Source organism: Adiantum capillus-veneris, chromosome 10 (assembly GCF_014529385.1).
Source record: "Adiantum capillus-veneris isolate H3 chromosome 10, ASM1452938v2, whole genome shotgun sequence".
Classification (NCBI taxonomy): Eukaryota; Viridiplantae; Streptophyta; class Polypodiopsida; order Polypodiales; family Pteridaceae; genus Adiantum; species Adiantum capillus-veneris.
Genome location: NC_140940.1, coordinates 3,257,983 through 3,274,229, shown reverse-complemented (window position 1 = coordinate 3,274,229; position 16,247 = coordinate 3,257,983). Strand labels below are relative to the sequence as shown.

At 42.9% G+C, this 16,247-nt stretch overlaps 1 pseudogene; it reads right to left on the bottom strand.

Annotated features, from left to right (window-relative positions):
- Positions 1-14,694: 14,694 nt before the first annotated feature.
- On the bottom strand, positions 14,695-15,690 carry LOC147448380 (uncharacterized; annotated as a pseudogene).
- Between the last annotated feature and the right edge of the window lie 557 nt (positions 15,691-16,247).

Sequence of the window (16,247 nt, the reverse complement as noted above, 5' to 3'; positions counted from 1 at the left end):
TCAAACCGGATAATACACTTCAATAAAAAGAAGAATACTCTGGACAAGACATATGTATATCATAGAAATGTTTAAATCGGATAAAATGATGGTGCAAGTTCAACAAGTGGACGTTGGACAGGGTTAGGTCTGTCTTTAAATGTTCTTTGAAAAATATCAACACGTCAGAAGCATTCCTTCTTTGGTCCCGCTCTTTTAACTTTATCCAACAATCTACTTTAATTCGAATAGCCCTCATAACATCTTCATCCGGGTGGTGAAAAACTTCTTTTGGAAAATAAACTTTTTTGGCTACACTCCAAAAATCTGCCAGCATGTCGAATAGGTAGCCCAATGCATAAATCTCCGTCGCTTTTGTCACTATGACATTTGCAGCACATTACCGCTCAGATAGACGCACAAAAACAAAGAAAAAGTTCAAGGCAAAAAATCTCGGGAGCGGTAATGCTAGAGTCAATCCTCGCGGTAATGGTCCTTCAGCAATGCCCGCGGTAATCAGCTCGGCTACATTTCCGAAGTACTTACTGCCAGTATTACCGCGACCATTACCGTAACCGGGAGTATTTTTTAAAAAAAAGCAGATGACCATTTGGATGGTCCTTGGTTGGTAGGACCCATCCAAATGGTCATTTGCCTTTTTTTTCCTATACACTTAATAAATAAAAAAATAACAATTTCATTGCACCAAAACTTTGGACCAAAATCAAATGTTTAATTATATTGGAGAAACTGTTCAAAAACAACAATTTCATTGCACCAAAACTTTGGACCAAAATCAAATGTTTAATTATATTGGAGAAACTGTTCATTACAAAATTGCCCAAATAGGCGATGCATGGCGGCTATACAACTATGGCCAAAAGAAGACTTTGGGCCAAAATCAAGTGTTTAATTATATTGGATATTACAAAATTGCCCAAATAGGCGATACATGGGGGCTATACAACTGTGGCGAAAAAGAAGACGCGCGCGCGGGCCCAAAAACACTTGGAGGATTGAGCTACTCGGATCCTGGGACCTCTCGAGGGACTCCTTGACTCTGGAAAAGAAAAAAACAACAAAACCTTTAATTAATACAAATGGATACATAAAGCTGCATGCAATGATTTTAAAAAAAAAGTTCACACTTACAGGATGTAGTGTACGACATGCATTTTCAAATTCTTTGCGATTGATTTTGTTGTTTTCATACAGCCAACACCATGTCTGATATTCGGAGTGGCTCTCTCTGTATCTCTGGATCTCTCGGCTTGGACGGGTCATAGTAATATTTTGCTGTATATCAATTAAAAAATATCACAAACCTAACCTTATTACCACAAATTAAATCAATTCAAATGAAAATACGCACACTCACAAATTTATCTTTCCATGCTGCTTTTCCGCCCGAGCCGTAATGCGTGGGCGTTTGCTGCACCCTTGCCTCCACCTGTCGAGTGTGCGCCCTAGCACCTGTTGCTCTCTCGTCCTCCAGCTCGCCCTAGGCTTTCTCCCACTCCTCGTCGTGAACATTTCCAGGGCGATAGTTGTGACCCTCAGATTCAAATGTTCGCTTTCCTGCCCTCCGCACACTGGACTTCTTATTGTTCAAGAAATTCTAGATGTATTCCTCGAGCCACTGCCTGGAGAACTCTTCCACTTGCGGATTAGGGAACCGCATGAGCAATGTCGTCTGAATGTACGTCAAGTCGGCTGGGTCCTGATCTTTGAAAGATTTAAAGCAATCTTGGTATGTCGAGTGGATCAGCTGGTTAAGGTGCCCTCGAAATGTCCTGCCCAAAGAGGAACCTAGATCCACCTCCCCCCCACGATGTATATAATAGTAGTAGCCATGAGCGTCCGGGGCGGGCGCATCGCGGTCCTCATCCTCATGTGGAGCTCCAAGGGGTGAGTGAGGAGGTCGGAGTGTAAGAGGAGGTGAATCTGTAGCACTTCCCCCTCCACCACCAAAGCAGGACAAGCCACTATCTCGACGAGAGCATGAGCCACCACTACGGGAAGAGCGCTGGCCACCCGAAGAGCACTGGCCCAAGCCCGAACCGCTGGGTGGTGTAGGCGACGGATAACTCGACGGTGTCGGCGTGGATCGCTGCTAATGCAAGGTGGAGGGAGCTATGGGTGACGAGAAAGTCGAGGGTAAGGTGGAGGGAGGCCCACTAGGAGGCACACTCTGCACGATCGGAGTGCCGGCGCCCGGTGTCGCAAGCGGTGAGAGCCCATAGGCAGCCAACTGTGCTGGTGTGTACCGCCCTCGAAGACTTTGGTGCGAGGATAGCCACTCTGCCTGGGTGCGGTATGCCCTCTCGAGGTTGGGGTCGTGTACTGCATCTCGGAACCATCGAAAGCCGAAGGTGGATTGTGACTGGTGGGAGGAAGACTGCGAGTAGTAAGCATCACAAGCGTCCTCGTAAGAGAGGCCCTCGACGAGAAAGTCCTCTATGCATCGATAGCCGGGAGTGAAAGAGGATGCCATATCCTACAATTTCACAAAAAAAAGGGACCCTAATTAACATTGGATTCTAGTCAAAGTGAGATTCTTTATTGCATAGGATTCCTCCTTGCATAGGATTCCTCTCTACATAAGATTCCTTTTATCTCCTATTTAAGAAATGGTTTATGTGCTTATTTTTTTTTCATCCATTTAGAGTGTGTGTGTGTGTGTGCTTCTAATTAATCTATTGTGTGTGGCAAAGAAATTAAGCTAGTGTGTGTGTGTGTTGGACCTTAATCTACCGTTGGGCTTCTCGGTGACCATTGGGGTCTCAATCAACTTCATCGCACACCCACATGGAGGTATGTTTTGGTATGTTAATGCTAATGGAGGTATGTTTTGGTATACTAATGCATGCCCAAGCACACACTAATGCAAGCGTTAGTGTGTGCTTGTAACGCATGCACACACTAATGCTTGCATTAGTGTGTGCTTGTGCACTAATTAGTGTGTGAAAACAATGCATGCACACACACCCTAATGCACTAATGCAAGCATTAGTGGGTGCAATTTTTTCACACACCAATGCTCACACACACCCTAATGCTTACATTAGTGTGTGCTTGGGCACAAAATAGTGTGTGAAAACACACTAATGCTTGCACACACTAATGCACACACTAACGCTTGCATTAGTGTGTGCTTGGGCACAAATTAGTGTGTGGAAATACACTAATGCATGCACACACTAATGCACACACACACTAATGCTTGCATTAGTGTCTGATTGTGCACAAATTAGTGTGTGCAAACACACTAATTAGTGCACAATCACACACTAATGCAAGAATTAGTGTGTGTGTGTGTATAATGCATGCATTTTGCACAAAATAGTGTGTGCAAACACACTAATTAGTGCACAAGCACACACTAATGCTTGCATTAGTGTGTGCTAGAGAGGTATGCACACACTAACGCTTGCATTAGTGTGTGCTTGGGCACAAATTAGTGTGTGGAAACACACTAATGCATGCACACACTAATGCTTGCATTAGTGTGTGATTGTGCACAAATTAGTGTGTGGAAACACACTAATGCATGCACACACTAATGCTTGCATTAGTGTGTGTATAATGCATGCATTGTGCCTAAAATAATGTGTGAAAACACACTAATTAGTGCACAAGCACACACTAATGCAAGCATTAGTGTGTGCTAGAGAGGTATGCACACACTAACGCTTGCATTAGTGTGTGCTTGGGCACAAATTAGTGTGTGGAAACACACTAATGCACACATAAACTAATGCTTGCATTAGTGTGTGTGTGTGTGTATATAATGCATGCATTGTGCACAAAATAGTGTGTGAAAACACACTAATTTGTGCACAATCACACACTAATGCTTGCATTAGTGTGTGCTTGGACACAAATTAGTGTGAAGAAACTAACTAATGCGTGTGTGTATAATGCATGCACACACTAATACGGGCATTAGTGTGTAAAAACTAACTAATGCATGCACACACTAATGCTTTCATTAGTGTGTTCTTGTGCTTGCATTAATGTGTTTACACACTAATTCATGCACAAGCACACACTAATGAAAGCATTAGTGTGTGCTTGTAACGCATGCACGCACTAATGCAAGCATTAGTGTGTGTATAATGCATGCACACACTAATGCAAGCATTAGTGTGTGATTGTGCACAAAATTGTGTGTGTGTGTGTGTGTGTGTGTGTAGAAGAACGAGAAGAAAGAGAAGAAAGAGAGAGATTTTGAGCACGTACATTCGTGACCTTGGCCTCTTGGATATGGTGGAGATGGAGATGAAGAGAGTAATAGAGGTTGAAGATGGAGAGGGAGAAGGAGAGAGAGCTTGGAGATGGAGAGAGAAACAGGTCCGCGCAGAAGAGGAGTTCGATTTTGAATTTTTGGCATTCAATTTTGCGGGGGCACGCAAGTTCCCCCTTTATATAAAAACATTTGCTGGAGGTATTATCGCGTATATTACCGCGCCAGTTACCGCTGGTATTACCGCCATTATTACCGCGAAAATCTCTGATGAGACATTAAGGTTACGCTGACTGCATGACCTCTTGTACCCACTCCCCTCTATCTTTAATGAGTGTCAGTCATGTCAGTACCAACATTCTTGATTTTTATTTTTCTTATTTAATTTTTTCTTATTTAGTGTGTGGTCGTGTGTGCAGGACGATTGGGATGACGTGGGTCCGCCGGTTGGCGCGGAACGAACTCGATGGTTGAGCGAGCGATTACCATGTCCATGTACACGATGTAAGCGTGCAATTGCACGAATTCAACATATACGCTTGGGTCATGTGGATGATTATGGGCTATGGGAGGATCCGAGAAAACGCGCTCGAATGGAAACTAGCGATCCGAGGGTTTTGGCATCCATTGATGTCGCTCCCCATTGGAGTGTGATCGGGGGCGGAGGCGGGAGGAGGACGGAAGAGCGATTGCACCAGGAAGCAATCATGGGAGGGGGGTCACACCCGCCGTCCAATGTGGGTGGGTCCACACGAGCGCATACGCAAAATACATCCACCACATATGGGGATCTCCCCACCACCCCGCCCCACATGGAGGTGGAGGAAGATCATTTGCACAATATGGTTGAGGATCTTCTGGCACGTGAGGTGGCGAATGAGTGTGAGCTGAGTGTGCATGTGAAGAAGCCGTTCAAAACACCAAAGATTCATTGCTAGAGGCAGCACACACCGCTCTTTACGAGGGATGCTCCTACTTCATATTACGAGCGTCTCTTGAGATCTTGAATATTCAAGCAATGTTTGGATGGAGCAATGTAGGGGTCGATGCACTATTGAGGTACGTTTAAGTGTAATAAGTGTTAGTTGTGAGTTTTTTTCGTGGTTATATGCAATAACGAGTGTTCTTTAATTATGTCATAGGCTATTAGGCAAGATGATGCCTAAAGGCAATCATCTTCCAGAAAATCGAAGGAAGGCACGACAGGTGGTGACAGGGCTTGGGATGGACTATGATCGCATACATGCATGTGTCAATGATTGCGTGCTATTCCGCAATCAACATGCAGGGCTTGATGCATACCCCGAGTGTGGAGAATCAAGGTACAAAGAGGGAATGCAAGGAACCAAAATACCTCGCAAGGTTCTTCGTCATTTCCCCCTCATTCCCCGCATCAAGAACATGTTCAGCACCAAAGGAACAAGCGAGCTTCTTACATGGCATATGACAAATCGCTCTACCGATGGGGTTATGAGAGTGCCGGCTGACTTGCCGGCATGGAAACATATTGAGCAGACATGGCCGGAGTTTAGAGAAGAGCCTCGTCACTTGAGGCTTGTTTTGGCTAGTGATGGGGTAAACCCATTTAGGCATCGGTCTACCTCATGGAGTACTTGGCCAGTGGTTGTTGTGAACTACAACATTCCACCATGGGAGTCAACCAAGAAGGGGAACATTTTGCTCTCTCTTCTAGTCCCAGGAAAACACAAGGTGAAGAACATGGATGTATATTTAGCACCTTTGATTGAAGAGCTTCAAGAGCTATGGAACGGCATAGATGTTTTTGATGTATCAAGACCACTTCATGATCGGCGCATAATGATCAAGTGCATTCTCATGTGGACCATACATGATTACCCCGAGATTGGAGATATTTTTGGTAAACTTATACTTTGTGACGCTCTTTAATGTCGTTGCATTGGTCACTTATATGCGGTTATGTCTTTTGTTTTTGTAGGACTATCGACATCTGGACATAGGGCATGCCCAACTTGTGGACCCTCACTCATGACAGAGAGACCCGCTCTACTTGGTAAGGTGATCTACCCCAATAACCATCGCTTCATGCCGCCCACACATCCATCTTATGCTCCATCGTGCAATGGGATGGAGCCACTCCATTGGATCATGGCCAATTGGGCAAGACATTGGAACGAGCATCACAGCACATTGCCTCCTCCCAATGATCCACCTAGGGGTATGTCTAGGTACTCTATTTTCTTATCACTACCCTATTGGGCTTCATTAAAAATCCAACACCTATTGGATCTAATGCATGTGTTCAAAAATGTTGGGCAAGCTATATGGGATCACATAGTAGGCTAGAAAGATTCATTGGGGGCTAGAGAGGACATGAGGGCCATAAGGAGGCTCCCTCCTTCGGCCACACCTCGCATGGGGCCTCGGGGGAAGATGGTTCTTCCAAAGGCACCTTGGATTCTATCAAGGGTGGATCAAGAGCGGATGAAACAAGTCATCGCATCCATCCGTACTCCAACAGGTTATATGCGGTAGTTCAAGGGTGCCTTCACTAAAACTAAGAAAGGAGGATCCACACAACTATATGGGCTCAAATCCGATGATTGGCACAAGATTCTTCAGATAATGTGTGTGTGTATATGTGAGTGTGTGTGTATGTGGTTTAGGGTTCTGGATACTAAAAAGTCTTTTTGTTTGTGCAATAGTTTGTGCTTCCAATTAGCATTAGTGGATTTGCGGACATGAAGGTAAAGACTGCAATATTCAAGGTGGGAGAAGTTGTTAGGTATAGAACATTTGATCCTCCCTCCTAAACTTTACTTTGAAGACTAACTTTACTATGAAGATTATGAAGGGTTTTTTGGTTACAGGTTTGTGAGTTCCAAAGAAATCGAAGTTTCAGCCATTCCAACAGCTCGACTTCTAGCGATTGAAGCAACTTGTGGTATTGAGGATGCATTCCCACGTTCTATCCTTGTTAGCCAAGTTCACCTATTGCTCCATCTTGTTGAGGAGATAGCCATTTGTGGTGTGGTTCACTCTAGGTGGATGTTCTTTCTTTAGAGGTTCCTAAAGACCTTGAAAGACTTTGTAAGGCTACGATCACAACCAGAGGTATTCATCGATCTAAACCTTATTAGGATTGGATTGTATTCACAACGCTTTTTATTAGTTACTTTAATCACTAATGGTTTCATGTACATGTGTTCAGGCAAGCATGGCAAAGGGTTGGATTGTCTAAGAAGCTTTTGTGTATGTCTCTCAATATCTTTTCACAATAGACCCATCATTGCCTCGTTTAAAGACGGAGGAAGAGGATCCAAAAAAACACGCAAACATTCCAAGTGGGAAAGGTTCTCTCTTGATTTTGGATAGGGAATTTCAAGCTATAGTCAACAACCATTGTCTACTCAATGCTCGCATCATGGGCAAATGGGTGGATATGTATGTGGAGGTGCGTACAACGAGAGAAAGGGAGAGGGAAGCATGGAAGAGGTCGCATGGCGGTAGGCGAGCACCTCCCTTTCCTAAAGAGCTTGCCAAATACCCTGATCTAATTCTAGTTGGGTGGATACACAATGCCATGACCAAGGGGCCAAGGCACAAGGAGAACAAATAAGCCCTGTTGCAGTAATCTGTGCGGTTATGATTACGGTAATAAGTGTGTTAATGCTCGCGGAAAATCCGGGATACGCGCGAGCGGGTCTACGCCATACAATCTCTCTCTTTCTTGAAGCTCTCTCTCTCCTCTTATGCGGTAATGTTGTGTGGTAACAGTAACATTCTCCCATAGTGTGTGTATGCATCTGTGTAGTGTGGATCGTATAGTTCGGGAGCAATCCACGGTTGCTTATAATTAGCCATCTCGGCATTATCTGCTCTCTATGCATTCAAAACTGCTTCATCCGACAGTGCCCTTGGATGCAGAAAATTATTTGCTACACGCTTAGCCAGTGTTCTCAGCATCATACCCCCAATCAATGATGCCAACGCGGGATTTATTAGCGCAAGTAAAGTCCAACATTACGTTGGACAGGTGCAGATCACTGTGCACTATACCGGCCGAGTGGGCAACCGCAACGCCGTCGATTAAGGCATGACAAATTGCTGGCATCTGCTCGATCATTGCTTTGATCCACACTGTGTCTATCTCGCTTACAAGAAGATTTGCTACAGGAAATGACCTCCAATCGTGTTGTAGCCTGTGCATGTGTCATATGAACGATCCGTGAGTGAACGGTAAGCGACACATCATGTCACCCACGGTACCCCCATTGTAGTATGGGAATATCATGATCCAAGGAGATTCTGTAGTAAACCTAATGCACCTTACAATGGAGGGGTGAAGCGTTTGCATTCCTTGCTCTGTCTGGAAGCTGTCCAATTTTTCCTCACTCCCTCCCTTGTAACATTTTCCCACATATGTAATGTGGTTTGGAAAAAATGAGATGCCTTTGATGGTGTACAATGTGCACACACCCAAGGAGCCTGCTCCAATCCTCATACCTTCTACCAAGGCCTCGTGAGGGATGTCGACAAGATGAGTGCACTTTGCATTCAAAGCAGTGCGCATGATTGTGCTGGTGCCACTAGCATCAGATCGAACTCCCAAAGCTGCTTGCACATCTTGGGCCATCTTCAATCTCTTGGATAAGGCTGCTTGGTCATGTGGTTTTACACGCTTCATCTTTACCTTCTGTTCTTCCCAGAATTTATCCCAGAGCTCTAATTTTGACATGTCGCAGGCAGGTGGGATATCTTCCTTTAAGTCTCTGCAACATACTTTCATATTGCCCAACACTGTCCTGACCTTGTGGTGGGGGTCAAATTCTCGTATCCCTGCTGGAAGCAACAACTCGTATTGGCCTTCAAGTCGCAACCTGTGCTCTGTGAAACTCCCATATAGTGCTAGTGATGTATTTGATGTCGACATCGCTTTCACTAATCTGTTGTATGCGATCAACTGCACATGATGAGATTGCCAAAATACATTCTTTACGAATGGCACGCATAATACATTTCTTTTGATCTAGTGTCATATTTGCACTGGACAATAAAAAAATTGCATGTCAAATACAAATACATGGTTGCGAATGACACTAACACTCTCACACTATCTCAAGTAAACTCTTAACTAGCACTTGAAGACTTTAACAAATGTGCAAGGAAATATTGATAAAATTTGAAAATAATCTTCACTTAAAACTGCAATCTGTTACACGTGTAAAATGCAGTTCAAACAAGTGGTTTATAAATACTTAATTCAAATCAAACAATACATGTTAATAGTCTGGCACATTTCAACATATATTGAATTTTTAACTTATATTTTTCTTCGTGCGCACATACTAATTCAAACAAAGCACACACCGACCTTAAAACTTCAAAAACATTTTGAAATTGGAAGTATACAAATTGGACTAGCAAATTTTGTGTTCACGCACTTTTTTACATAGAATTTATGTAAATGTAGCAATCAAAAAGCGATGATTATTGATGCTCTTTAAAAAGATACAAAAAAAATATTTAACATGCAAATTGTGTGCATTTAGATTTTTACAGAGAATTTATGTAAATGAAGCAATAAAAATAGCGATAATGCTTGAGAGTCCTTTAAAAAGATTAATAAGAATATTAAACATGCAATTTGTGTGCAAATACTTTTTTACATGTAATTTGTATAAATGGAACATTTAAAATAGCGATGATTGATGAACAAAGTATTCTTTTGAATATGATTAGCTAGTATATAATTTCAAATGGACAGTTAAAAACAATAAAATCAAACAATTCATACATTTTGTATATGAAATACTCTTCACAACCGCGTTACCGACCAAGTATTTCATGTACTTAGTACTTAAAAAATTAACTGCACATGCACATACAAATTATATGACGTTCGTATGGCCGGGTTAATGACCTAAACGCCACATTTATGCAAAAACAGATGCTTCTAACAAACGACACTCTATTAGCCACGTTACTGACCGATTGCCGCCTGAATCTAAGGAAAAACAATCGCCTGCATAAGAACATCATATAGTCGCATTACCGATCAATGTCCATATGTTTTTTGGGAAAGAGGAAGGGAAGTTGACTTACCATAAGGATACTAGATTCGCCACGTTACTAACGTAGTACCCAGACAGTAAGCCAATACTTACCACAAGGACACCATCTTCCCCACAACACCGAGGTGATGCCCCCGTGATAAGCACTGTTCCGTAGAACAGCTTACACACACACACACTCCCATGTGTGATAAGGTACCTTATTACTGCCGCACACTACGACAAAAGGCACGCTACCACACAACACATACCTGGATTGTGTGGTCAGGTACTATGCTGCTGCTCCGCACTGCGACGTAGAGTACGCTCCCACACGATCCCCTCTTTTCCTCTCTCCTCTCTTCTCTCGACATACCTGCAAAGGTGGTCGACGAGCTCTCTCTCTCTCTCTCTCTCTCTCTCTCTCTCTCTCTCTCTCTCTCTCTCTCTCTCTCTCTGAAGTTGAAAGCAAGAAAAAAAAACACCCAGCGGGCCCGATCGGGCCCGCATATATATAACTCTGCGAGCCCGCTGGGCTTTTCAGTATTCCCGACGGGCTCGAAGGGAAAATGATAAACCCCGGCGGGCCCGTCGGGGATACTGAAAAGCCCAGCGGGAATTTAATGGGTTTGCAGGTCACCATTAACCGGGTTCTGTGTGATTATGTTTAGTGTAATCATGTAAATGTGTCAATAAGACCTTGTGATCACACAAAATTTGACGTAATTACGTAAATATTAAATACCCGCCTGCCTCTATATAGGCTTTTACAAATAGGCAACCTTTTGACACATGAGCACAAAACGTGGGTGCCAATGCACAGTACAAGTGGCTTTCTCTTTACGAAGGTTGCAAGAGGCTTTTCACATGGCTTGACACATAAGGCTTTTCTAGGTGGAAGAGATTGTTCACATAAGAGATGCAACAAAACTCGCATCCCAACAATCCTCCCCTATGTGGGTTTTGGTTGCATATTAGTCACACAAAACCTCCCCTCAAAACACACTAGGGTGAGGCACACAATTCACAAGCCTCCCCTTGAGCAAAAAATTGCCTCTCCTAGACACAAAGGGTGTAGACATACAAAACATCATGGTGTAGGCACACACAAGCCTCCCCTGGCACAAATAGAGGGTAAGGTACACAAGAGAGTATGCTTAACCACATGTTGATTGTTGTTTGTAGGAGGATTTTCTCCCCCACACAAATTTGTGAAAGTTGTTGTATTTTGTTCTGTTCGCTAGTTGTTGTAGTAGCCAATATGTCGTTGTTGTTCTGCCACATTGTGATGCTGTTGTTGTCGATATTTTGATCCAATGAAAAATGCAAAGGAAGACACAATGCACAATATATGTACAATGGAGGGAAAAACCATGTGGAAAAAAGCCCTCATTATTTATGCTATGTAGAAGGATTTTTAAATTATTAAAGATATGATGAAGAATGTCTTCCAATATATGTCCCTTTGTCTTGATGTCTTGACCTCGTCTGCACCTTTCTTTCTTCATCATTTACTTGTTGTTGATCTTCTTTATTCATGTTGTTGTTGTTGCTTCCCTCTTGAGATGAAGTCGTCTTGGCTAATGGTGCAATACACATGTACATAGTAAATGTGGTACTTATATGGTGTGTGCTGATATTAACAGGCAGCAGGCAGAGTGGGTATACATGAAAAATCATAATTATACACATACAAATCAATAGTGATGTTGTAGCGGTGCACTAGCTTTACATACATAGCTTGGTTTGGTGCCTTTCGAAAAGTGGTGTGATAATTTTGTAGCTCGGAGGGGTATGGGAATGACCTTTCTGTCGTGCCTAGGTGCAAAAACTCTTGGCCGTGGGAACAACTTTTAGTTGTAAGCCCAATAAGAACAAAAATTTTATTCAAATGTTGACGTGGAAATGCTTGCCAGGCTTTCGACGAGCAGTTATGTCACTGCATCATGACACGCAAAGGATGAAGGGGGGCCCGAAGGACTGCACCAGGGCAGCAGTTGAGGCCGCGTTGCAGGGGAGCAGGCGAAGGCGCGAGAGGGGAGTTGGAGTAGCACACTGTGTCAGATGCAGGGCAGACTGGGCGGCTCGTTGTAAGTGGCGGGGCTGACTACACAGGGGATTGCTGGTGTGCAGGGCGATGCAAATTTAGATTGCGTGGGCTAGGCAACTTTGCAGGTGGAAAAAAGTACAAGGATGGAGGTAGGTGCAGGTCGGAGCAGGTACGGGCAGCGGAGGCCGAGTTGCAGACGTCGACTTGGCGGGGCTTGAAAGGCAGTTGAATCGCAGTTCAGGAGCAAAACAATGGCATCTTACTGCAGTGGGTGGAGATGCTGCTGCGAATGTTCGGCACGATTCGGCAGTAGCAGCCAGCAAGATGGCAGGCTTCACCAGGGCGTCGATAGAGCTGCAACAGATGAGGGCAATGCTGGGCCAAAGGATGATGCGTTGGTGGAGCTGCTGCAGGCAGATGATGGCAATCGGGTAAAGAAGGGAAAGAGTTCAAATGACGAGCGTCAGCTACTCAAAAACGAGGTGATGACAAAGGGAATGATGTGAAAAACTCTATGCGCTCAAATGGACAAACTCCTTTTGTTTTATTTAGGAGTGGCTCCCGCTAAAAAGTAGCAGACACACTACGTTCTTTTTCTGTCATACACACATACACATACATGAAGGTCCACTAGTGACTTGAGAATGCAAAAGCTTGAGGGCTCAAAATTATGCACTGTGAGCATACACACTTGAGAGTAGTGAAAGTGAGTTCTCAAATTTGCAATAGAACCAAATTAAAAGGCACACAAATTACATAGAAATAATATAATTAGTGATACTAATGACATGTCAATTATGATGCAGCTATGAACAACCATTATCTTCTTCTTTTTAATCAATTAGCATGGGTAGTGGCACTGGCAATACATATCCCATTACTAAAGGACTTGAAAAAAAAAGGTTAACGATGTAATTGACACGATGATTACTATGCAATACAAAGGGGTATTGAATTAGCAATTAGAATGGCTAAGGGAGAAAGGACCGCCGCAATTGAGCATTGTGAGGATGCTTAGGATCTAAAATAGATTAGGATATGCTAATCTAAGCACGGATCTTATACTAGTTGTAGGGTTAAGTGGATAAGTTAGTGTGTCATTCATGTTAATAGCATGCTTGAAGAGGTTAGTGTAGAGTTTGAGAGCTTAAAAGAGAAACTATAGCACAATACAATATAGAGTATACTTGCAAATGATAAAGCTTACTATTATTCATGAGAACCTGCCTCTATATAGGCTTTTACAAATAGGAAACCTTTTGACACATGAGCACAAAAGGTGGCTGCCAATGCACAATACAAGTGGCTTTCTCTTTACAAAGGTTGCAAGAGGCTTTTCACATGGCTTGACACATAAGGCTTTTCTAGGTGGAAGAGACTGTTTATATAAGAGATGCAACAAAACTCGTATCCCAACATTGGTGTGGTTTCTAGACTAGTTTATACCAGACCATTGCTTTTTAATGCAAGCAATTGTGGTTGCTAGCAGGTCCATTGGTGCTTTCTACTTATACTAAGCTTATGGTTTATCATTTCAAGGGTCTAGATTCCACCAATGCAAGAATAATTTCTACCACTCCATGGGTGGTTTCTACAAATTATATGTCACTAGGTGCTCCTCCCACCAATGTCCATGTGCAGTCTACTGGTTACTACCATCACAGTGGTAGAAATAATGTCTTGGTGTGGTTCCTAGGCTAGTTTCTACCAGGTCATTGGGTTTTACCCATGCCTTCACTGCTTTATAGTGTAGGCAATTGAGGTTTCTAGCAGGTCTGTTGGTTCTTTCTACTTATCCCAAGCTTATGGTTTATCACTCCAAGGATCATTTCTAACAGGTCCAATGCGGATTCCACCAGTACCAGAATGGTTTCTACCATTCTATGTGAGGTTTCTACCAATTATAAGATCATTTCTATCTCAATAGGTGCTCTCCCCACCGTGCAATCTACTATGTATTAAAGCGAGCCAGGTTTGGAAATGAGCATACAAGCTAATAGAGACTTCTTGGCAACTAAGGGTGGGCACATTCATCGTGCAACATCGACAATTACTTGATTGTAGACATGTACAATCACGTATTGAAACTTCCACACAAATGTGAAAAGCATAAGAGATGGTAGTGGTGTTTGCATTGAAGCATACAAACACTGCCTCATTGTCAAAAATCCGAAGCCGCAGGATGCACAATTGTCTTCGATGATGAGATAAATTGATCTATGACTGTTAGACGGGGGAAATGGATGATTTGTGTGCACATGATTTTGCCCCATCATTTCAAGTATGTCTTTGGAAAACTCCAGCTTACAGACATCCTGGTCAAGAAATTCTTGCACCCTATCCCTCTCGGCCTAGCAAGTTGTCGCACGCTTCTCATAGTCAGGCAACTATGAAGCTCCTTGAAGCTGTAAAACTTCCTTTGCAGCTTTAATGTCAGCACGGAGTCTTATGATTTCCTCCGTGTTTGTAGTTTCCCTCACTATCTCTATTGCTTCCAACTGGCACTTAGAATCTACCATCTTCTTTTAAAATATAGCTATGCCCCTAGGGAGTTCACTATGTAAAAACCTGCATATAGCACGTGCAAAAAGAGGTGTTTAAATCATCCCTTACCTGTATATTTTCAAGTATTATATGTACCCCTTATGTATGTATTTTTTGTGAAAAAACTAGCCCTTATGTATGAAAATTTTCACTTTCTCGATTAAAAAATTCTTTATGTAAGTACATTTTTCTGTAAATGTACCTAATTATAAATCCCTTATTTTGTTTGCACATGCTATCTTACATATTTTCTAGTGGATGCCCCGGGGCTATGCCATCTGAGAGATCTTCGTGTCTCTGCATGTTTGCGTTTGCTGCCTCCAAGTCTACATTCATTCTTTGTAGCTGCTCTTTCTTTTCATGAACCCTCTCACTGAAGGTGCTAACCATTTTCATTGCTATCAATATATGGTCTTGCAAATCCACATTTACAATGTCCGTTTCCTCTACCTCATGCTTTCCTTCAAGCTTCATATTGAGAAGAGGTGATGCTGCAGCGTGTGTGGCCCTATTGGCCTCTCTCCACCCATCAACTTTTTTGACATAAGTGCCTTTTTTTATGACATTGGCCACAACTTCTTCAACGAAAACGGCCCAAGCAATAGTTTTTTTTTCCCAGTCTTTCTTCTTGCTAGGCTCTTTCAAGCATTGCTACCAGTTGTGCAATTTTCTAGAACAAAAGCACAGGCATAGGTAATAGAAACAATGTAATTTATGGGAGGCTCCTGGTATACCTTATGGTGATGCATCATGAATGACTCATAAAACTCTGGCTTCATTGTTTTACAATGTACCTTTGCACTTCCTCTTCGGCGCTCTTCGAACACAGTGAGCCACATGCCTTCGGGCACATCATTTTTGCACAGCTGTCGTGAACACTCACCCACGAGGCTAAGGCCATATTCTTGATGGTAATCCTCCTTAATGCAAAATAAATTTTCTTAGTGTGGATATTTGATTTTGGGAGCATGCCAACAACCACCGGCTTCACACACAAAAAATTTCACATGCAATCCATAAACCTACACCAATAAAGTCACAGAATGAGTCAAGTACCTATCGGTGTAATGCTCTTCTTTCCCTTGATAGTGGAATGCACTCAATCCTAAAACCTTGTCTCCCATGTTGTTCAAGGTCCTACTATTATGTGCCCCTTAGCACCTATTTTTTTAGGAAGCGTGCTTCTCAGCGTCCATGGTGCTTTTGTCGTCTTTTTCAAGTTTCTATAGAGTCTCTCTCTCACACTCTTTGGTTCTCTCTCTCTCTCTCTCTCTCTCTCTCTCTCTCTCTCTCTCGCTCTCTCGCTCTCTCGTGGCAGGTAAGTTGGGCCACGTTCCCTCTCCACTTTACCATTGTCTCTTTAAGATTTAAAATTTTTAAGGTTTACAAGTGCTAA